At 41.9% G+C, this 22,640-nt stretch overlaps 1 protein-coding gene and 1 long non-coding RNA gene across 5 annotated transcripts in view; both read right to left on the reverse strand.

The window, feature by feature from the left end:
- The window catches only part of mat2al (methionine adenosyltransferase II, alpha-like), a 35,644-nt gene that overhangs the window by 10,973 nt on the left and 2,031 nt on the right, over nucleotides 1-22,640 (reverse strand).
- On the reverse strand, nucleotides 761-22,638 carry LOC106568331 (uncharacterized). Of its 4 annotated transcripts, none has more exons than XR_001320261.3 (7): nucleotides 19,056-22,638; nucleotides 17,727-18,021; nucleotides 17,431-17,628; nucleotides 5,212-5,339; nucleotides 4,973-5,081; nucleotides 4,551-4,637; nucleotides 761-1,046 (listed from the first exon to the last, which is right to left on the reverse strand). It is a non-coding gene; the product is annotated as an uncharacterized LOC106568331 (long non-coding RNA). The 4 variants fall into 4 exon arrangements; XR_014380191.1 differs by adding an exon at nucleotides 16,591-16,681 and having other exon boundaries at nucleotides 17,727-22,638; XR_001320260.3 differs by having other exon boundaries at nucleotides 17,727-22,638.

The raw sequence follows: 22,640 nt of genomic DNA on the forward strand, positions 1-22,640 counted from the left end.
ACTGCTCGACTGAGGGACCTTACAGAATTGTATGAGTGGGATAAAGAGATGAGGTAGTCACTGAAAAATCATGTTAAACCCTATTATTGCACACACAGTGAGTCCATGCAACTTATTCTGTGACATATTAAGCAAATTTTTACTCCTGAACTAATTTAGGCTTGCCATAACAAAGGGGTTGAATATTTATTGACTCAAGACATTTCAGCTTTTCATTTTTTATGAATTTGTTAAATTAAAGCACAATTCCACTTTGTCATTATGGGGTATTATGTGTAGGCCAGTGACACTTGTTTTTCAATTTAAATTCAGGTTCTAACAACAAAATGTGGAAAAAGTCAAGGGGTGCGAGTACTTTCTGAAGACACTGTATACAGTTACACGTCATAGTAAAAACCTGTAGAAACATACAGTTGGCCAATTTGACGCAATTTTGCAGGAAGCTCATATTTTCACATACAAAGGAGTTTTGTATGAACTTCTATGAACTTCTGGCAAACAATTCTGGTAAATTGTGCAAATTTGCTGTTAACTCCTTATGAATATGCTAATGTTACTAATTTTAGTTACTTTGACAATTAACATTGAAATGCCATATCTACATAAACCAAATCACATACAACTTGGAATTATCTTGCTTCTCACAGAAAACTAAACTAAACATACAAAATGTACTAAACATTCAATGTCTTAACAGATCAAAATAAATCCAATACAACTTAAAATCATCAGCATGCTAATGAAGAAAAAGTAGACTGAATATTTCCCAAATTGTTCATTTAATCTTTTTATGTAGCAACAACATTTACATGACAAAAATGTGAACACTATGAGGATGTTGACCTTAGGATGTTTAGAGGGGAAACTAAAGAATTTACATGAGCCAAGTGATAACTGAGCAATTAGCTATTAACCAATTGAAGTTTAAAAGAGATGTGAATGTGAATTAAAAATCTAACTTGGTTCAGAACTATTGCATTTTGAGTGAACTTTGTAGATGGCGGCCCTGTGGAAGTCCGTCGTCCAACGATTTTTGAATACATGCACTGAAACAATCAGAAAACAAAACAAAAACAACATTATGGTTACTGAAAACATTTTCTATTTTGGCATCTTAAAAAGGTACTCAGTGGCTAATGGTCGGGTTTGGCTTTGGAAAAACGGGGTCATCTGTATTACAAAGTTGCCTTGGTGTTGCTATGCTTCTCACTGAAACTGGCATTATACAGTTGAAGTCGGAAGTTTACATACACCTTAGCCAAATACATTTAAACTCAGTTTTTCACAATTCCTGACATTTAATCCTAGTAAAAATTCCCTGTCTTAGGTCAGTTAGGATCACCACTTTATTTGAAGAATGTGAAATGTCAGAATAATACTAGATAGAATTATTTATTTCAGCTTTTATTTCTTTTATTTCTTTCATCACATTCCCAGTGGTTCCCAGTGGGTTGTTCAATTAGTATTTGGTAGCATTGCCTTTAAATTGTTTAACTTGGGTCAAACTTTTTGGGTAAGCCTTCCACAAGCTTCCCACAATAAGTTGGGTGAATTTTGGCTCATTCCTCCTGACAGAGCTGGTGTAACTGAGTCAGGTTTGTTGGCCTCCTTGCTCGCACACGCTTTTTCAGTTCTGCCCACACATTTTCTATAGGATTGAGGTTTGTGTACCGCTTGCCGTGTGGTAGCAGAGTGAACAGTCTATGACTAGGGTGGCTGGAGTCTTTGACAATATTTAGGACCTTCCTCTGGTCCTGGATGGCAGGAAGCTTGGCCCCAGTGATGTACTGGGCCGTTCGCACTACCCTCTGTAGTGCCTTGCGGTCAAAGGCCGAGCAGTTGCCATACCAGACAGTGATGCATCCAGTCAGGATGCTCTCGATGGTGCAGCTGTAGAACCTTTTGAGGATCTGAGAACCCATGACAAATCTTTTCAGTCTCCTGAGGGGGAATAGGTTGTGTCGTGCCCTCTTCACGACTGTCATGGTGTGCTTGGACCATGTTAGTTTGTTGGTGATGTGGAAACCAAGGAACTTGAAGCTCTCAACCTGCTCCGCTGCAGCCCCATCGATGAGAATGGGGCCGTGCTCGGTCCTCTTTTTCCTGAAGTCCACAATCATCACCTTTGTCTTGATCACATTGAGGGAGAGGAGGTTGTCCTGGCACCATACGGCCAGGTCTCTGACCTCCTCCCTACAGGCGGTCTCGTCATTGTCGGTGATCAGGCCTACCACTGTTGTCATCTGCAAATTTAATGATGGTGTTGGAGTCGTGCAGTCATGAGTGAACAGAGAGTACAGAAGGGGACTGAGCACGCACCCCTGAGGGGCCCCTGTGTTGAGGATCAGCGTGGCGGATGTGTTGATACCTACCCTTACAACCTGGGGGCGGCCTGTCAGGAAGTCCAGGATCCAGTTGCAGAGGGAGGTGTTTAGTCCCAGGGTCCTTAGCTTATTGATGAGCTTTGAGGGCACTATGGTGTTGAACACTGAGCTGTAGTCAATGAATAGCATTCTCACATTGGTGTTCCTTTTGTCCAGGTGGGAAAGAGCAGTGTGGAGTGCAATAGAGATCGCATCATCTGTGGATCTGTTGGGACGGTATGCAAATTGGAGAGGGTCTAGGGCTTCTCGGATAATTTTGTTGATGTGAGCCATGATCAGCCTTTCAAAGCACTTCCTGGCTACAGACGTGAGTGCTACGGGTCGGTAGTCATTTAGGCAGGTTACTTTAGTGTTTTTGGGCACAGGCACTATGGTGGTCTGCTTAAAACATGTTGGTATTACAGACTCAGACAGGGAGAGGTTGAAAATGTCAGTGAAGACACTTGCCAGTTGGTCAGCGCATGCTCGCAGTACACGTTCCTGGTAATCCGTCTGGCCCTGCTGCCTTGTGAATGTTGACCTGTTTAAAGTTCTTATATCGGCTGCGGAGAGTGTGATCACACAGTCGTCCGGAACAGCTGGTGCTCTCATGCATGTTTCATGAGAGCATAGAAGTAGTTTAGCTCATCTGGTAGGCTATGTCACTGGACAGCTCTTGGCTGTGGTTCCCTTTGTAGTCTAATGGTTTGCAAACCCTGCCACATCCGACGAGCATCAGAGCCAGTGTAGTACGATTCAATCTTAGTCCTGTATTGATGCTTTGCCTGTTTGATGGTTCGTCGGAGGGCATAGCGGGATTTCTTATAAGCTTCCGGGTTAGAGCCCCGCTCCATGAAAGCGGCAGCTCTAGCCTTTACTCAGTGCGAATGTTGCCTGTAATCCATGGCTTCTGGTTGGGGTATGTACGTACGGTCACTGTGGGGACGACGTCATTGATGCACTTATTGATGAAGCCAATGACTGATGTGGTGCACTCCTCAATGCCATCGGAAGAATCCCGGAACATATTCCAGTCTGTGCTAGCAAAACAGTCCTGTAGCTTAGCATATGCTTCATCTGATCACTTTTGTATTGATCTAGTCACTGGTGCTTCCTGCTTTAATTTTTGCTTGTAAGTCGGAATCAGGAGGAAAGAATTATGGTCAGATTTGCCAAATGGAGGGCGAGAGAGAGCTTTGTATGCGTCTCTGTGTGTGGAGTAAAATTTGTCCAGTTTTTTCCCCTCTGGTTGCACATTTAACATGCTGATAGAAATTTGGTAAAACGGATTTAAGTTTCCCTGCTTTAAAGTCCCCAGCTACTAGGAGCGCCACCTCTGGGTGAGCGTTTTCTTGTTTGCTTATGGCAGAATACAGCTCATTCAACGCTGTCTTAGTGGTATGTAAACAGCTACGAAAAATACAGATGAAAACTCTAGGTAGATAGTGTGGTCTACAGCTTAGCATGAGATACTCTACCTAGGGAGAGCAATAGCTCGAGACTTCCTTAGATATCGTGCACCAACTGTTATTTACAAAAATACATAGTCTGCCGCCCCTTGTCTTACCAGACACCGCTGTTCTATCTACAGATTTTAACCAGCCAGCTGTATGTTGATAGTGTCGTCGTTCAGCCACAACTCCGTGAAGCATAAGATATTACAGTTTTGAATGTCCCATTGGTAGTTTAATCTTTCCGCGTAGGTCATTGATTTTATTTTCCAAAGATTGCACGTTTGCTAGCAGAATGGAAGGAAGTGGGGGTTTATTCGATCGCCTATGAATTCTCAGAAGGCAGCCCGCCCTATGGCCCCTTTCTCTGCCTCCTCTTCACGCAAATCACAGGGATCTGGGCCTGTTCCCGAGAAAGCAGTATATAATTCGCGTCGGCCTCGTCAGACTCGTTAAAGGGAAAAAAGGATTCTGCCAGTCCGTGGTGAGTAATCGCAGTCCTGATGTCCAGAAGTTATTTTCGGTCATAAGAGATGGTAGCGGTAACATTACGTACAAAATAAGTTACAAACAACGCAAATAAACGAACAAAAAACACAATCGTTTAGGGACACGTAAAACGTCTGCCTTCTTCTCCGGCACCATTTCTAATACAGATCAATAGAACAATTGATAGCGACAGTCACACATTGTATAAGTACAATTTATTTGACTCCTCGACTTCAGAAGGTCTTACCTCAGCTTCTGAATGTCAGAGACAAACCAAAGATATTCCCATGCGCAGTGTCAATCTTCATCAGGCAATTAACCACTTGTTTTTAGCCTAAAGCATAGCAGATTTATGCTTTGTTTTAAAATCGGTATAACCAAAACTCAAATAATTGTTTTTTTAAATGTATTGTTCCCTCAAATCAGGGAAGGTCCCTAAACATTGGTGCACCCTGTCTTAGAGAGCCACATACAATATCTTTCTACAGCCAAACATAAACAGAATTGATTCAAACTAAGCAACTAATTATGATCTTCAATCTAGACTTAATCATTAAGAGCCAGTTTTGTACTAGTATTCTCTTCTTCCTGACTAAGGTGTATGAGGCTTGGGCAGAAGAAATAATATGGCAATTCATATTTTTCCAAAATAAATTAAAGTCAACTTACATCTAAAAGCCATGCATGCAAGAAGCCTTGACCCAGTGAACACATATTTCTCTGTCCTCAGTTTGATTGAAGGCCTCAATCTGTCTTTTTGCCTTGTAACTGATTTCTTCTAGAAAGAAAGAATGAACAACACATGATCAGGATGAGCTAGCTACTAGTTTAAAGCAATGAAAGATCCAATTGTTACACAAATTCATGTATAGACTACATTTATGAGAATAATACATGCATTTGCTTACCTTATCAAGCTTCAAGATGATACTCATTAATCACTCAAAAACATGTTATGAGTGAGTGCACCACAAACATCTTTCCAGGGTGTGGCTATATCCTTTTCCCACACCACGGGTAGTGAAAGGGTATCCATCTGCAAAAGTGAAGTTTTGCTTTGATGTCAAGTCAGCTCATATTGTTGCTACCTTAGCTGTTGTGCTAGCTAACATGCTTCTGAACAGTTACACTAGCATATTGACAGCATGTTATTGGTACAGCAACGTATTCACCCCAAAAATATAACTAAGTGTTTAGGCAAATCATTAGTTAGCTAGCTAGTTATACCTCACTTTTCGACATTAAGTTATTAGCTACATCAAACCAATGAGAATGCCGAAGTCATGTCATAAAATGTTTTGCCGGGGTGTGATGTAATATGGAGAACCTGGCAAGACAGCCTTTTCCCTATAATGTAAACAGAAATAACTTACAAATGTATAACTTCAAATTAAACCAAATTGTCTGCACTCATGACTACTGGTTTCAATTACATTTTCTGCCAACTTACAAGCAAAGACTTTATGAATTTATTTACAAATCAACTTGCAAGGTTGCTAGCAACTAGCCTGCTAACGTTAGTCCTACTAACATTAGCCCTACCAGCCTGCTAATGTTACGTTACCACTGCATAAGTCAGCCAGTTAATATCAACGGCTAGCTTAAAGCTGCATTAAAGTAAACCAAAGTTTTGGAAATACATAACCAGTTATCAAAGAAGGATAGCTATATGCAGTTATCTTAGCCAGCAAGCTATCCAGCCAGCTACCGTTAGCCATTTAGACAACTAGCTATTAGCCTAGCCAACCACCATGGTTATGGTCGGCAAGCCAGAGCCCAACTGGAGACCAGCTAGAACACAACTAAAACATGACCGCAGATCAAAAGCAAAGAGATAGCAGAGACTTACAGATTGATGGCTGGGGCCAATCCGATGGGAAAACTTTTTTTAAAAGAGTGCAAGCTGAGTTAGCTACCAAAGCAAGGGGAGGGAGAATGAGGAAAATCCATAGTTTGTAACTATGCTGCGAGAAAAATCTAAAATAGATATATTCCAGATGTCAGACTTCACGCGTGCTAATACTAAGTCAAGGTGGAAAAAGTAACAAAAGTCCAGTAGCCCACTTCACAGAGAAAATGCAGAAAAGTTGACAAAACTAAAAGGAGAACAGATGAGGTACTACACAACTACAGCAAGCAGGTATGATTTTCTCCTTTGTTTTGTGCCCACGGCAAGAAGGCTCCAGAGCCTGCCGTGCTAACACAGCCACAAAGTCTGATAAGCATGAGGATGCTGCATGTCTTTTTCTCCCCAAAAATGTGGCGTCATTGGTCAACAGCATTAGAGCGGTGACTGGATGGACTTCAGCCAGGCGCATGCCTGTCAAAAGACAGGGGGAAAAAGCAGGCGCTTGCCGTGAAGGTGCGTATCGGAGAAGCAGTTTGAAACGGCTAGTGAGTCGGGTGAAGAAAATAGCAGTGAGAATGAGTGTGTTACCGTGGCGAAGAAGGGAAATGAGAAGTAAAGTTTTGGTGGAAACTAGGTAACCCCGACACTCGTTTTTAGTCGGGGCGTGAGGATGTTGGACCAATGCTACCTGAAAAATCAGTTTAATGTCTCGAGGAAAATAGGGAATGTGTTGGAGGAAAGTGTGGAGTGGGTGAGAGTCAAAAGAAGTGGTCTTTATATTTGCGTGTCTGCGGCGCAGAATAAGCATGTTTTAAGATTCAAAAAGATATCAGAGTGGAATGTTTACGGTTTGGATTTTCGAAGCATGGCGCCTATCAAGGGGGTTATTTCTGGGGTGGCGCAAGAAGTATGTGGACACCCCTTCAAATTAGTGGATTTGGCTATTTCATCCACACTGTTGCTGACAGGTGTATAAAATCGAGTACACTGCCATTAATCTCCACAGGCAAACATTCTGCTGCCAATGGCCTTACTGAAGAGCTCAGTGACTTTCAATGTGGCACCGTCATAAAATGCCACCTTTTCAACAAGTCAGTTCGTCAAATTTCTGCCCTGCTAGAGCTGCTCGGTCAACTGAGCTGTTATTGTGAAGAGGAAACCTCTAGGAGCAACAACAGCTCAGCCGCAAAGTGGTAGGCCACACAAGCTCACAGAACGGGACCGCAGAGTGCTGAATAGTCTGTCCTCAGCTGTAACACTCAATACCAAGTTCTAAACTGTCTCTGGAAGCAACGTCAGCACAAGAACTGTTCGTTGAGAGCTTCATGAAATGGATTTCCATGGCCGAGCAGCCTAAGATCACCATCCGCGATGCCAAGTGTTGGCTGGAGTGTTGTAAAGCTCGCCACAAGTATATTCAAATATATTTTAAATTTATAAAACACACTGTTTTGCAATGAAGGTCTACAGTAGTCAACAGCACTCTCTGGTGTAGCATCATGGTAAGTTACAGCTAGATAGCACTGTAGTGCATAAAATGTGGTAAGTAGTTGACTAAACTGCTTGCTGTACACTGTATTGCATGATTGTAGTGGGTTGACTACCGCGTTAGTTCTAGTAGCTGTGCTGACTATTACGTTAGCTAATATGGTGACAATTATGGGTTTTTTGCTTGGTCACAGACAACTGTTGTATTGTGCACTGAACTCCACAAGCATAGGGAAATAGTGAGAGGAGAGAGCGTAGATGCTAAAAGGAATTATATATACACAACGAGCAAAGTGATCATGCTGTTTGTATGTGGCTGCTAGTTCTGTGTTTGCGTGTGATCAGGGGTGTATTCATTCCAACGACTCTGTTGAAAAAAAAATCTTAAAATAGAAGCAAACGGAACGAAATGGGGATAAACATACTTGAATTTGTCCACTAGGAACTCTCGTTCGTAACTGTTGGACTAACGATTACAACCTAGATCAGCTAGATGCAGGCAAGAGTGTGCAAGGCGGTATTTAATATGTCACTGTCTGTCACCTTGATTACTCAATTTTCTCAACCTGTGCACCTAAATTGTAAACTTTCATTCGTGGCTAGGTTGTAGCAACCTCATGATAGGGATAGGGAAAATTTGAGTATCATGTAGTACCCTAAACATATCGACGTTACATTGAGCTGGGTGAATGTAATATGAATGACAGTCATCCAATATGCTGTAATAGAAATAAGGCCATGCTAACAAAAAAAATAAAAATCCTTCCTCATCTTAAAACGGCACCGACCGCCACTGGTAGAGCCACCACGACCAGCCACCACGACCAGCCACCACGACCAGTCACCACGACCAGTGAAGGTTTTTCATCAACTGAGGGATTGTGAAATGTTGCATGTTAACAAGGTGGACCGTGTATTATTTATTGCAATGGTCAAACTGTACAGCACAAGCAGAGAAATTTGAATAATTGTGAATGCAGCTGAACGTTTCTTGGGACTTCGTGATTTCACAGCAGAGGCCTTGCAAGAAATCCTGTCGCTGAATGTTCTGCCCTCAGACCCCTTAGCCTGTGTAGGGATGTATTTTGGAATGGACTCACTGAATAAGTGTGATGGGTTTTGTTTGCTAACATGTCTATTTTTGTATGATGTCGTTTTACCTCTCTCCGACAATGGATTTTTATTTTCTCGTTCAATACCCCGTCCAGCTGGTGGCGGTAATGCACCATTAATATTTGATGCCAACTGCCATTAAACCCCATCAAAGAAGAAGGCGCTTGCTGAGACTGGCATCAAAATACTGGAGAAAATGGAATTGAACTAATTCAAGTACCCACATATTTGTAAGAGGTTTTAGCTTTTAATTTGGCTTATTATTATTATTATTATTATTATTGGGAAATTTACAAACAGAATGAATGTGTGGTAACTGTTCATGACTGGCTTGAAAAACACAGTGAGTGTGTTACGTAGAGCCACCATCTTGTACAACATGAGTGCCATGCACAAACATAACATTCATTTCTAAAGGCTTTCCCCCAAAACTTCCCGAATTAAAGGTTGACTGCAAAGAAAGCATACCTGGCAGAATGATATGATGGTTTATATCAATCGGGTGGGCGTTTGTTTGTTTTGCAAACTCTCCCATCACGTCTAGTAGCCTACAGAAACAACCTAGCCAAACACAATGGTTAATTGCGAGGTGGGAAGTTGAATTAAAGGGTAACTACAGCATTTTTTGCTGAGGTGCACAGTTGAATAAAAAGAGAACTACGCCAATTTTTATAAATGTTTTACTGATGTGGATTAAGAATTATTGTGGATATAGAACAACCAATGTTCACGTTTTTATATAAAAAAAAGTGTGAGAGTGAAAACCTGAAAAAAGAAATTGAACATTTTCTAAAATCTGCAGTTTTCCCTATAGGTCTACTCGTTGTCCTTTATGATGAATCTATATGACAATATTATTTTAAAAAGCCTGACAGAATACAGTTAGACAGCTCTAAAATACACTTTTTATTGCATTTGATGTAATTGTGTGTGGTATTTACAATCCATTTTTTTATTTTATTTTACAGGTTCAAAGTTCAAAAAGTTGCAGAATGGCCCCCTAAAAAATGGCATACATGCTACACATAAGATGCAATAAGGTAGATGAACGAGTCCCATCCTCTCCGAAAATAAATAGTGGAACTACAAAGCCAAGTTGGAGAACCAGCATGAAGATTAAAGACCTGAAAAAATGTGGAAATATTAAACAAAGGACAAAACAGACATGAGATGTCTCTTGTTGATAGTATCCTAAAAAAGAGGAACATTCATGCAAAGAAAGGGAGAAGGCAAAAAAGCCTTTCCCTGAGAATGCAGAAGATGAGAGCAAAGTGAACAGGAAGCCCAGAGAAACCTGAAATGTGTTAAAAAAAACAACAGAATAGCAGAAAAAGAAGAATGCAAAGACGGCTTTAAAAAAAATGTGAACAGAGAGCAGCTAGGTCAAAAGAGGAGCATGAAAGAGAAATAAAAAAGACAGGAAAAATATGGTCAGAACAAAGAACAGGCAAAGCAGGTGAAAGCACAAGAGAAATTGGAGGCAGGGAGGATTCGTCTCAAGGAACTAGAGAATAAATTAGAAGAACAGAGAAAGCAACTTGAACATTCTAAAAGAGCCTTGCAGACAGCAGAGCAATATGTACGGGGTCCATCTGCCAGAAGGATGAGCCTTCAAAAGGGCTAAAGCCTGTATGCCAAAACAGGCAGCACAGTATGTCACTACTACCATGGACCCTTATTGACAAAGCAGCTATTTTCCGTCAGAAAAACATCAGAACCACAACAGAGGGGAAGTTGGAAGTGGCAGTTGTTGAAGCAGCAGCCAATGGCCTATCAAAGTCCAGACAATCTCCAACTAGAAAGGCTTTGGCTTGTTCACTGAATATGATTTTGAAATACAAACTACAGAGACAGTTTGCAAAATGATTTGGGGTCAGTAGAAAACTTAAGGTAAGCTTAAAAAAATAAAACACAAAAAAAACAAGAGATCGACATAGATTATCTCAATGTAGAGTCTCAGCAGTGGAAAAATGATATGAAGCCGTTTCAAAGTGCCAGATAAGAAAAAGGTGAGCTGCTCGGCTGCACTAAAAATGTCTCAAATCCAACCATGGTATCTCAATAGGAGCTGCTATATTTCACAGATTAGGACCAAGAACCATTAAGCCACAGAGAAGTGCAACACTTGTGGGTTGCCTCTATGAATACTGTGAAAATATCAAAACTGAAATTACAGACAGCGAATGGCCACCTGGTGAGCAGACATTCACCAACCATAAAAGGGGTGTATGCATGCAGCAGTGTCATTATGTGTGAGAACTACAGGGCATGATTCCCACTATCCTAAGTGTATCAGTGAAAGGATTGTGGTGTCCATACAGCATAGCCATTTATTGCCCCCCTCCTAGAAAAGAAGGACACTGATGTAGAGTGGAAAAGATAGAAGATTGTCAGACAAAAAGTAACAAATGGAAACAAGAGTACACCCTAATAAAAGCGATCTTTAGTGTGAAAGTGTGGATCTATGAAGATGCTTATTGATTAACTGAAACAAGAGGCTCAAGATTTCTCAGAACATTTGTTTATCAAGGACTGGCTGAACAACCAATTAGCAAAAGTGAAAGCCAACCTCCCAGAACACACAGTATTGGGTATCCTGGACTTTGCCAAGAACTACACTTGCAGGTACCAGCAAGAGGCCCAGGGGGCTTACCGGACCCACGAGAGTGCTACACAGTAAAACGTCATAGTCTGCATGGTAAGTAACACGATGCTTACATAACGGAAATCATGTTTGATATTAAATTACATCTCAATAACCTCATGTGATTCTTTGTTTCCTTACCAGAACTTAGAAAGAGATGCCATAGACGAGATGGATAACAGCGTCCCCCCCCCCCCCCCCCCCCCCACACACACACACACACACACACACACACACACACACACACACACACACACACACACACACACACACACACACACACACACACACACACACACACACACACACACACACGGAGGAGTATTGATGGTGGTGGTGTCAGAGATCTAATGATGTCATAAAGCCAGAGAACATGCTGTAACTGAAAATAGGATATACAGTGAAACACACACAATACTTGAAGAGTTTACTGATTATATTAATTTCACTATTATTATTGTCAATGATTTTCTTGACAGAACCCAATGTATTATTATCACTATTAAAAAATATTGAAATGCTGTTGTTTATCTTTTTCACTCTTCAGGAAGGTTCAACATGGCTACAAATGATAGGGAAATTGACTAAAGTATAAATAGATTTGGTTTATATGCATGACAATTAAACATGCAGTGTCAATGTTTCATGTGCCACTTTGAATGACATGTTTTGTTGACGCTAGGTGGTTATGGTCTCATTGTGCCTATCTAGATATTCATTCCCGTAACTACATATATGAAGCTACAAGAAAGTCATATTTAAAATGTATATCAAACCATTTTGACCCTGCTATCACACATTGGCCCCCTTATTTATAGAAACACCCAATTAGGGTTAAGTGCCTTGCTCAACGGCACAGATTTTTCACTGTCAACTCTAGAAACTTTTTGGTTACTGGCCCAACGCTCTAACCACTAGGCCACCTTCCACCCCTTAACATGACAAATGTAACATTATGTAGAAAGGTTTACCAAACTTGTAGTTGTGTGTGATCAAACCTACCACAACGTTTTACAGGTAGGAGTATAGAGAGCAGCTGGGTCCACAATTGGAGAGACTGGTTTCAGACTAAGGCACACTCCCAAATGGACCCCCAGACCATATAACCTTGACAGGTGCAATCAATATGATAATGTTTCCACCTTGTTGTCCTCTGATAGGCAAAGTTGAAGCTTCACCATATTGTTAATACCAATCAAATCCTCACAGATCTCCACAAGTGCATAGGGCGTAGGGTCTAGGTGTTCATTTGAGATTGGGCCTAGCTGGTCATGGGTGCACCTCAGCCACACTCAAGGTCCTAAACTGCCATCGATAAAAGACAGTACTGTGCAGCCGTCTTCATCGACCTGGCCAATTCTTTCGACTTTGTCAATCACCGCATTCTTATCGGCAGACTCAACAGCCTTGGTTTCTCAAATGACTGCCTCGCCTGGTTCACCAACTACTTCTCAGACAGAATTCAGTGTGTCAAATCGGAGGGGCTGTTGTCCGGACCTCTGGCAGTCTCTATGGGGGTGCCACAGGGTTCAATTCTCAGGCCGACTCTTTTCTCTGTATAAATCAATGATGTTGCTCTTGCTGCTGGTGAGTCTTTGATCCACCTCTACGCAGACGACACCATTCTGTATAATTCTGGCCCTTCTTTGGACACTGTGTTAACAAACCTCTAGACGGGCTTCAATGCCATACAACTCTCCTTCTTTGGCCTCTAACTGCTCTTAAATGCTAGTAAAACTAAATGCATGCTTTTTGACCGATCGCTGCCTGCACCCGCCCGCCCGACTGACTAGCATCACTACTCTGGACGGTTCTGACTTAGAATATGTGGACAACTACAAATACCTAGGCATCTGGTTAGACTGTAAACTCCCCTTCCATAACCACATTAAGCATCTCCAATTCAAAATTAAATCGGCTTCTTATTTCGCAACAAAGCCTCCTTCACTCATGCTGCTAAAAATGTCCTCGTAAAAATGACTATCCTACCGATCCTTGACTTCGGCGATGTCATTTACAAAATAGCCTCCAACACTCTACTCAGCAAATTAGATGTAGTCTATCACAGTGCCATCCGTTTTGTCACCAAAGCCCCATATACTACCCACCACTGTGACCTGTATGCTCTCGTTGGCTGGCCCTCGCTTCATATTCGTCACCAAACCCACTGGCTCCAGGTCATCTATAAGTCTTTGCCAAGTAAAGCCCCGCCTTATCTCAGCTCACTGGTCACCATAGCAGCACCCACCCAGAGAACGTGCTCCAGCAAATATATTTTCTGAAAGGGGCTTGCTTATTTAAGATGGTGAGGAAGGAACTTTTAAAGAACAACCAGGCATCCTCTACTGACGAGATGAGGTCAATATCCTTCCAGGATACTGGGGCCAGGTCGATTAGAAAGGCCTGCTCGCTGAAGTGTTTTAGGGAGCGTTTGACAGTGATGAGGGGTGGTCGTTTGACCGCTGACCCATTATGGATGCAAGCGATGAGGCAGTGATCGCTGAGATCCTGGTTCAAGACAGCAGAGGTGTATTTAGAGGGCAAGTTGGTCAGGATGATATCTATGAGGGTGCCCATGTTTACAGATTTAGGGTTTTACCTGGTAGGTTCCTTGATACTTTGTGTGAGATTGAGGGCATCTAGCTTAGATTGTAGTACGGCCAGGGTGTTAAGCATTATCCCAGTTTAGGTCACCTAACAGTACGAACTCTGAAGAGGAAGTTTGTACTGCTTCTGTGGTGTGGGCCAATGGGTGTCTTTCTAAGAGCTTCCAACAACAAACGCAAGCTGCACTTGTGCATCTCCAACCGAGTGTGACAAACTAACAAAATAGGTCAGGGATCATCAACTAGATTCAACTGCGGGACAATTTATTTTCTTCAGAGGATAGTCAGGGGGCCGGTGTCACGCCCTGGCCATAGAGAGCCTTTTTATTCTCCTTTTTGGTTAGGTCGGGGTGTGACTAGGGTGGGTAATCTAGGTTGTTTATTTCTATGTTGGCCTGGTATGGTCCCCAATCAGAGGCAGCTGTTTTTCGTTGTCTCTGATTGGGGATCATATTTAGGCAGCCATTTCCCCACTGTGTTTTGGTGGGATCTTGTTTATGTGTAGTTGCCTGTGAGCACTTCATTTGCGTCACGTTTCGTTCGTTCTTTATTGTTTTTGTGCGTTTCATTCAATAAACATGTGGAACCCATATCACGCTGCGCTTTGGTCCGAATGTTATTACGACGATCGTGACAGCCGGAACATAATTTGTATACTGCAAATTGACCACAAGATGCCCAAACAGATATATTTGACTAAATAATAATTTTCAAACCTTGCTTATATTTGTACATAATCACATATACAGTGCCTTCAGAAAGTATTCATACCCCTTGACATATTCCACATTTTGCTGTTACAGCCTGAATTCAAAATCTACACACAATACCCCATCATGACAATAATTCACACCACTGAGTCAATACTTTGTAGAAGCACCTTTGGCAGCGATTACAGCTGTGAGTCTTTCTGGGTAAATTTTGAAGAGCTTTCCACACCTGGATTGTGCAACATTTACGGTCTTCTTGGCAAACAACTCCAGTGTAGATTTGGCCTTGTTTTTAAGGTTATTGTTCTGCTGAAAGGTAAATTAATCTCCCAGTGTCTGCTGGAAAGCAGACTGAACCAGGTTTTCCTCTAGGATTTTACCTGTGCTTATTTTTTATCCTGGAAAACTCCCCAGTCCTTAACAATAACAAGCATACCCATAACATGATTCAGCCACCACTATGCTTGAAAATATGGAGAGTGGTATTGGAGTGGTAAAGTGTTGAGAGTGGTAAAGTGTTGTATTGGATTTGCCCCAAACACAACACTGTATTCAGAACAAAAAGTGAATTGCTTTGCCACATTTTTTACATTATTACTTTAGTGCCTTGTTGCAAACAGGATGCATGCTTTGGAATATTTTTTATTCTGTACTGGCTGTCTTCTTTTCACTCTGTCATTAGGTTAGTATTGTGAAGTAACTACAATGTTGATCCATCCTCAGTTCTCATATCACAGCCATTAAACTCTAACTGTTTTAAAGTCACCATTGGCCTCACGGTGAAATCCCTGAGTGGTTTCCTTCCTCTCCGGCAACTGAGTTAGGAAGGATGCCTGTATCTTTGTAGTGACTGGGTGTATGTATACCCTATCCAAAGTGTAATTAATAACTTCACCATGCTCAAAGGCATATTCAATGTCAGCTGTTTTTATTTTTACTCATCTACCAATAGGTGTCCTTTATTAAGCATTGGAAAACCTCCCTGGTCTTTGTGGTTGAATCTGTGTTTGAAATGCACTGCTTGACTGAGGGACCTTACAGATAATTGTAAGTGTGGGGTCTAAAGATGAGGTACTCATTAAAAAAGTTATTAACTCAAGACTTTCCAGCTTTTCATTTTTTCTTAAAATGTTATCCATTTCGAAAAACATAATTCCACTTTGACATTATGGTGTATTGTGTGTAGGCCAGTGACAAAAAAACGGAATATAATCAATTTTAAAATCAGGCTGTAACAACAAAATGTGGAAAAAGTCAAGGGGTGCGAACACTCGGAAGGAACTGTATCTCTCTATTATGCGTGGCAATACTTTGAAACAGATTTCCTCAATTAAAATCACTTAGAGCTGATTTGCTGGTGTTTTTACAGTATTTTATGTTCAACAATACAAAAACAATAAATAATTGTATATATTTTTTGCTCAGAATATTTGGGGGACCAAATAAAATCACTGCGGGCTGCTAGTTGGGGAATCCTGGTCTATAATCTAGATATGTAGAGATGATTAGATGATTAGATGATTAATCTGTTAACGAACCGTTTGCAAGGTCCTCTTGTTGAAGTCATTGCTTCACCTAAACTGTAGCTGTATATACTCAATAATAAATAAAACAAATGTTATACCTTATAATACTGTTTCATAAAGCAAATAAGTAACATAGCTGTGGTAATGCTAAAGTAAAAAAGGACTGCAAACATGTTACTACTTCAGTCACCAGTCCAGATGCTGATGAATTATTCAAATGGAGATATGACACTCTTCAAATCAGTTGCATGTTTTCATTGTGAAATGATGAAATAGATTAATAAATCAAATAATAAGATTACATTCTGTATTGTTGCCTCATTTCCATTATGTGTCTGTGTTCTCACTCACCATCTAAAGACTGACTGGGCTGTCTCAGTGGCTGTTCTCACTCACCATCTAAAGACTGACTGGGCTGTCTCAGTCATGGGCGGCAGGTAGCCTAGTGGTTAGAGCGTTAGTAGCGACTAGTAACCGAAAGGTTGCAAGATTGAATTCTGCCCTTGAACAAGACAGTTAACCCACTGTTCCTAGGCCGTCGTTGTAAATAAGAATTTGTTCTTAACTGACTTGACTAGTTAAATAAAGGTTAAAAAAAAAGACTTACTGGGCTGTTCTCACCATCTAGTGACTGACTGGGCTGCTCTCACCATCTAGTGACTGACTGGGCTGCTCTCACCATCTAGTGACTGACTGGGCTGCTCTCACCATCTAGTGACTGACTGGGCTGCTCTCACCATCTAGTGACTGACTGGGCTGCTCTCACCATCTAGTGACTGACTGGGCTGCTCTCACCATCTAGTGACTGACTGGGCTGCTCTCACCATCTAGTGACTGACTGGGCTGCTCTCACCATCTAGTGACTGACTGGGCTGCTCTCACCATCTAGTGACTGACTGGGCTGCTCTCACCATCTAGTGACTGACTGGGCTGCTCTCACCATCTAGTGACTGACTGGGCTGCTCTCACCATCTAGTGACTGACTGGGCTGCTCTCACCATCTAGTGACTGACTGGGCTGCTCTCACCATCTAGTGACTGACTGGGCTGTCTCAGTGGTTGCAGAAAATACAGAGGTATTACTGCTATAAGAGATATTTAATCAACTTCTGCACTCTGCTTTGGTACATCAAACATTCACATGAAAATGATTGTGTAACCATAAACAATAATAACATTGCCACTATTTTACCTCCTGTTGTCTTCAGCAACTCAGCCCTCATCTCCGATGTTGTCAGGAGGATGTTGCTGGACAGGCATTTGTATATCTGGACCACAGCAGCCTGGTGTCTGCATGGAGCTCCCGTGTGCCCTACTGGACAAATACATGTCCACAGTATAGGTCTGGCCTGGTGTGGTGCCCTTCACCCTGTACTGCTTCTCCCCACACCTGACAGACATTAGGAGAGAGAAGATAGACAACTTATAATAGAAGATACAACAAATAATAAAAGACCACATAATATTTTTTAAAAATCTATTACACACCTGTATTCATCACTATTTCACCTGCTCGATATCAGATGGGTTAACGCTACTATCCTGGGCCAGAACATGTGAGCGCTGGAACATTTCCCAGCGGCCAAGGACAAGTGCCTCATAGTAAGCCTCCAGTCGCAGGGAGATTTAACACTTTCGTCCTCTGGAGGATTTTATCCTTAAGGATCCGCATGCTGCCTTACTGGTGTCATTCCCTCAGGTTGGCAGCTCCTCCCGATAGCTGAGTGCCCAACACTCTAGACGACTGAACAGTCGATGGAAGTAGGTCATGAATTTCTTGTACCTGTAATTAGAGTAAAATATGTACTTGAACTATCACATACTGGTTACAAAGTATAAAGGGAAAATGTATCCCAAATAACAACATATCCCAAACAAGGACTGGGTAAATTTCAATTAGAAAAAATACAACAACTGAAAAGTTACTGAGAATAAAGCATAAGTTAATAGACTGCACCTCATTATACTGTTATACTACACTAACCTGGCTACAAATGTGTTTTGTTTTGCCTGCTGATAGAGGGGCTCAACCATCTCTTCCCTGTCATACATGATGTCTTTGGGACAGCAAAGAGGGTCTGCTTGTCTCTCAGGTCTACTCCTCTCTCCTTGCTCCACAGTCACACTGCCTGGAGTAGGTGGAAGGTGCAGAGGAGTAGTTTGGACCCTGGAAATGGCCTCCCTAATGCTCCCCTCTTTGCCTTGCAGTCATCTGTAATAAGGTGAGGATCAGCCTGACCACTCCCTGCAAAGGCATCCTCCCTAAGGAAGTCCTTCAACAGTTGAAGGCACTCGAGGATTGTGGCCTCATCCTCAGACTGAATCAGGATAACCCCAAGGGGGAGACCGCCAGCACAGGTGTGGGTAAGAGGAGGAAAAAAAAAAAACCTCTGCACTTCTCTTGTTCCATGTTCCCAGAGAAATCAATGAAGCAGAGCTCCTCACTGTGTCTGGCCTGATGGAAACGCTTCATCAGTGGGGAGTAGATAGCCACGCGAGGGGTTCCTACAGAGGTTCTCAATCTTGGCGCAGATCTCGCCGGCACCTAAGATTATACTCCTCAACCTGCCTCTCTAGGGCTGAGGGCATCTCAGGCCCATTCTGTTCCCCATACTCCTGCCTGAACACACTGTGGTACAATCTGTGCAAAAGGTAAAAGTAGCACAATGATGTGTCCACAACTTCCTACACCGGTTCACTACTAATACTGTAAAACTTACCACGATTCAAAAGGAAATGATGATAATCATCATAACACAAGACTTTCCTGAATTCTAAAAATATCACCCAGTTTCTTAGGCACCTTCCCTAACTTACCGGTAACAGAACTGAAGGTCTGGACAGAGGGATCTGTTTGCCGTGGTGAAGATGTAGTCCTCTCCGTCGTTCTTCAGGACTGTCAGGGCAGACCCCGATTGTAACTTACTGTATTGGCTGATGTAACTGGATGAAGTTGATGATGATCTGCTCAGATGCAGTCTGTCCTTTTGCAGGCACATTCTGACCCCCCACACACATACACACAATATCAGCATTGACTGTAGCCTAACTGGACATGGTTGTATTGCATGTGTAAGAAATAGCTATGCAAAGGGACAGATAGGTAACCATTCACAATAACTGCAGTTCATTATTAGCCTACTCAGTCAATAAGCACCAGCCAGACAGACTATCTAGCTAAATTAGCTACAGAAAGTACTGTAGAAATCTCACCTTTCTGCAGCAGGTACCTCTGGCCGGGCAGCTTCATCTTGTAGCTGGTTGAGGGACTAACTTACTTCCACTAGCTACTACTAGCTAGCATGACTATAGCCAGTAGCCAGGTAGGGCTAGCTTGCTACTAGTAAGCAGTAACGTTAGCCGGCTAATGCTAGCTATCCAGGTGGTGCAAGCCAACTATGTACAGTTGTTGTGGAGTTCGTCCTATTGCATGCTAACTTAATGATAAGTTAAGCATCTTAGCTAACATTCCAAGTTGTATCTTCCTGGCTGTCACACAATTGTTTAATCCTTTCTCTGTCCTGCCCGAAACGTCTTCTACGGCATCTTGGCGACCACACAATTTAATGTGCATCCCGACACCAACTGCACGGGATGGAAACAGGATTCCCCCCCAAAACTTAATAAAATCTAACAACTTTTCTGTTATAAATAAATTAATGAAATAGATCTGATCCCTACACAGGCTCAAGGGGAACCTGGGAGGACAGGTCTTCCCGCACCAGTACCTCTTGCAAGTCTTCAGATGTAAAATCCTTGAGTCCCAAAAAAGTTTCTGCCACAGCCACAATAATGTCCAGTTTGTTTTAGTTCTTTATGACTTGTGCTCTACAGTTTCTAACTGTGGCAATGAACGCAAAAAAAATAAATCACCTTTTTAAAGACACACAGGGTTTATTCTGTCTGGCAGCAAACATTTACTACAGGCTGTGGTGTATCCACTACCATATCTTCACTAGCATCACTTGTTTTATCAATTATTTTAAATTGCCTCCGCATAAGCGATTTGATTTGACCGCTTTAACATTTGCCACCTCAATTTCCTTCACCCTTACAGGGCACTCCAGGGACATGATCCCTACCACAATTGCAACACCGTTCTCCTTCTACACACCGTTCTTCACTATACTCTGTTCGTCTGCACACACTTGAAATATGGCCAAATCCTTTACAATTCTTACACCGTAGTGGTTTTTGGACGAAAGTTCTTACATAACCAAGATTCACATGCGTAGGTATTTGCTCTTTATAAAAAAAAAAACAGGACCGACAGACTTCCTTCTTTTTCCCCATTCACCCAGCGGGTCAGACACCGGGCACCAACCACACCAGGAATTCTCTTCATGTATTCAACATGAACATCCGTCGTCACCCCTGGGCTGACTCCTTTGACGAGCGCTCTACTCCTGCTTCTTCTTCTGTGGATTGTATATGGCGGTTGGCAACCAACTTTCAGGTGCATTACCGCCACCAAATTGACTGGAATGTGGACCAGAGAGAGTGAAGGTCTAAATCATACCCAATAATCTCATCTCCCTAGGGAAACGAAATACATAATTAAATACTACAGCCCCTGAAGATTTCCCCAGTTCACTTAACACCATTATTCCTCAAATCTAATAACAATCACTCCCTTTCCCCTCACATATTCCTGGCACTGAAACTGAACATGTTCAACTGTCTCCATCTCCTCCTGACAATGATCACACCACCCAGTTGAATGTTTCCCTACGAATTTCAATGTACTTGTGTGTCACAGTCTCAGCCTTGTGACTACACTTTCCTCCCTTCTCTCTCGGCCTGAGGACCTACCTGTCCCCACCTTTTCCTGGATCTTATACAGGGGTCTTCCCTTTCTCTCCCTTATTCCACAACTCTTGCCATTTGTTTTTAACCACTGTTCTTATTAACCTCTTGGCTTCCGCTTTACTGATTGACAATTCCATCTCAACATTAGGATGTTTAAGAGGCTGGTGATAACATCCACCACCTCATTCCTCTCTACTCCCACTGGAGCTGGTACCCAGAGGAACATCACAAATACCACAATCTGTCTCACCTTATACAAGCGCTGCAAAACCTCATACAACACATCCTGTCTGCTCTGAGACACAAATTCATTTAAGGTCATCAGTGCTGCACAGGTGTCAGAGCAGATGACTACTCTGTCTGGCCTCCCCACCTCCACCCACTCTGCAGCCAATAGTATGGTCAACAACTCCATTGTGTAAACAGATAAATGATCCGTGGCTCTTTTCGTCACTGCCACCTTAAACACAGGAACACTAAAAGCTGCTGCTGTCCTCCCTGTTTTAGGGTCCTTAGATACATCTGTGAATATATTCAAGAAAGCATAGTACTGTGTTCTTAAATGTTCACTTACAACTGAATCTACTCCTTCCTCAACAGCTCTTAGCCTCAAGCAACCCTAGATCTATCACTGGCTGAGGGAGAAACCAAGGTAGAATAGCAGGAAGAACCACAGAGGGGCTAAACTCCCTCCCAAACAACCCCAATCTCTCTCGCCATGCCACTGCCTATCCAACCACAGCTTGTATTCAGATTTTGTTCGTCCCCAGCCCTCTGCTGCTGACACTGCAGCTCAACCCAGACTGTAAGCAAACACCTGCTATGCACTGTGAATATTATATTAGGCGGCGTGTATTTCCAGCTATGAATTAAACGAAAAATGCGATAAATGTTGTTGTTATTTGTTTTCTGTTACTCAATGCCGAATTTGGACACCATAAACGAGAAAATAAGCTGATATCCAATTTCTGTTTACAACTACAACGATTAATTTCCTTGTTTGGCCTTGACAAGCACAAGCTTTGACAAGATAAAAAGAAATAGGAAGTATCCTTTAGCACATGGACCTTACAGATGTACTATCTTCATTTGATCACTCTTTTGTTGCTGCAAACTTGTAGTGTATTTTAGCTTTAAAAAAGGTTCTAAAGTTTTCATTTCCACTTTCAAAATTTCAGAATTGATTTGCCCTAACAAAAAATGTATCAACACCTACAAAAATATACATGAATTATATTCCACATAATAATTCACATTTCTTGTTGCTGCAGGACAATTTTCTTGCTGTAGCAAATTGCCTCAAATTAAGATCCTACATTGTAAGTCACAACATGTAGTGTAGGAGACAGTAATCAAATAGAAGCAGACAGATACACAGTTTCATCTTATCATCAAATCCTGGAAGAAACACCAGCCCTACATATAAGTCGCTTTCACTTAGTCATTCACCTCATGCTGTATCAGTCAAAACCAAATTACTCTATTTTCTAATTAAATTGTGGATGTTTTCTTGCACAGATTAGATGTACCACTGCTAAAGGCATGAACAGGCTGGTAACCCTGGCTGAGGCGAAATCTGCTATGTGAGTGACT

Source organism: Salmo salar, chromosome 13, assembly GCF_965601325.2.
Source record: "Salmo salar chromosome 13, fSalSal1, whole genome shotgun sequence".
Classification (NCBI taxonomy): Eukaryota; Metazoa; Chordata; class Actinopteri; order Salmoniformes; family Salmonidae; genus Salmo; species Salmo salar.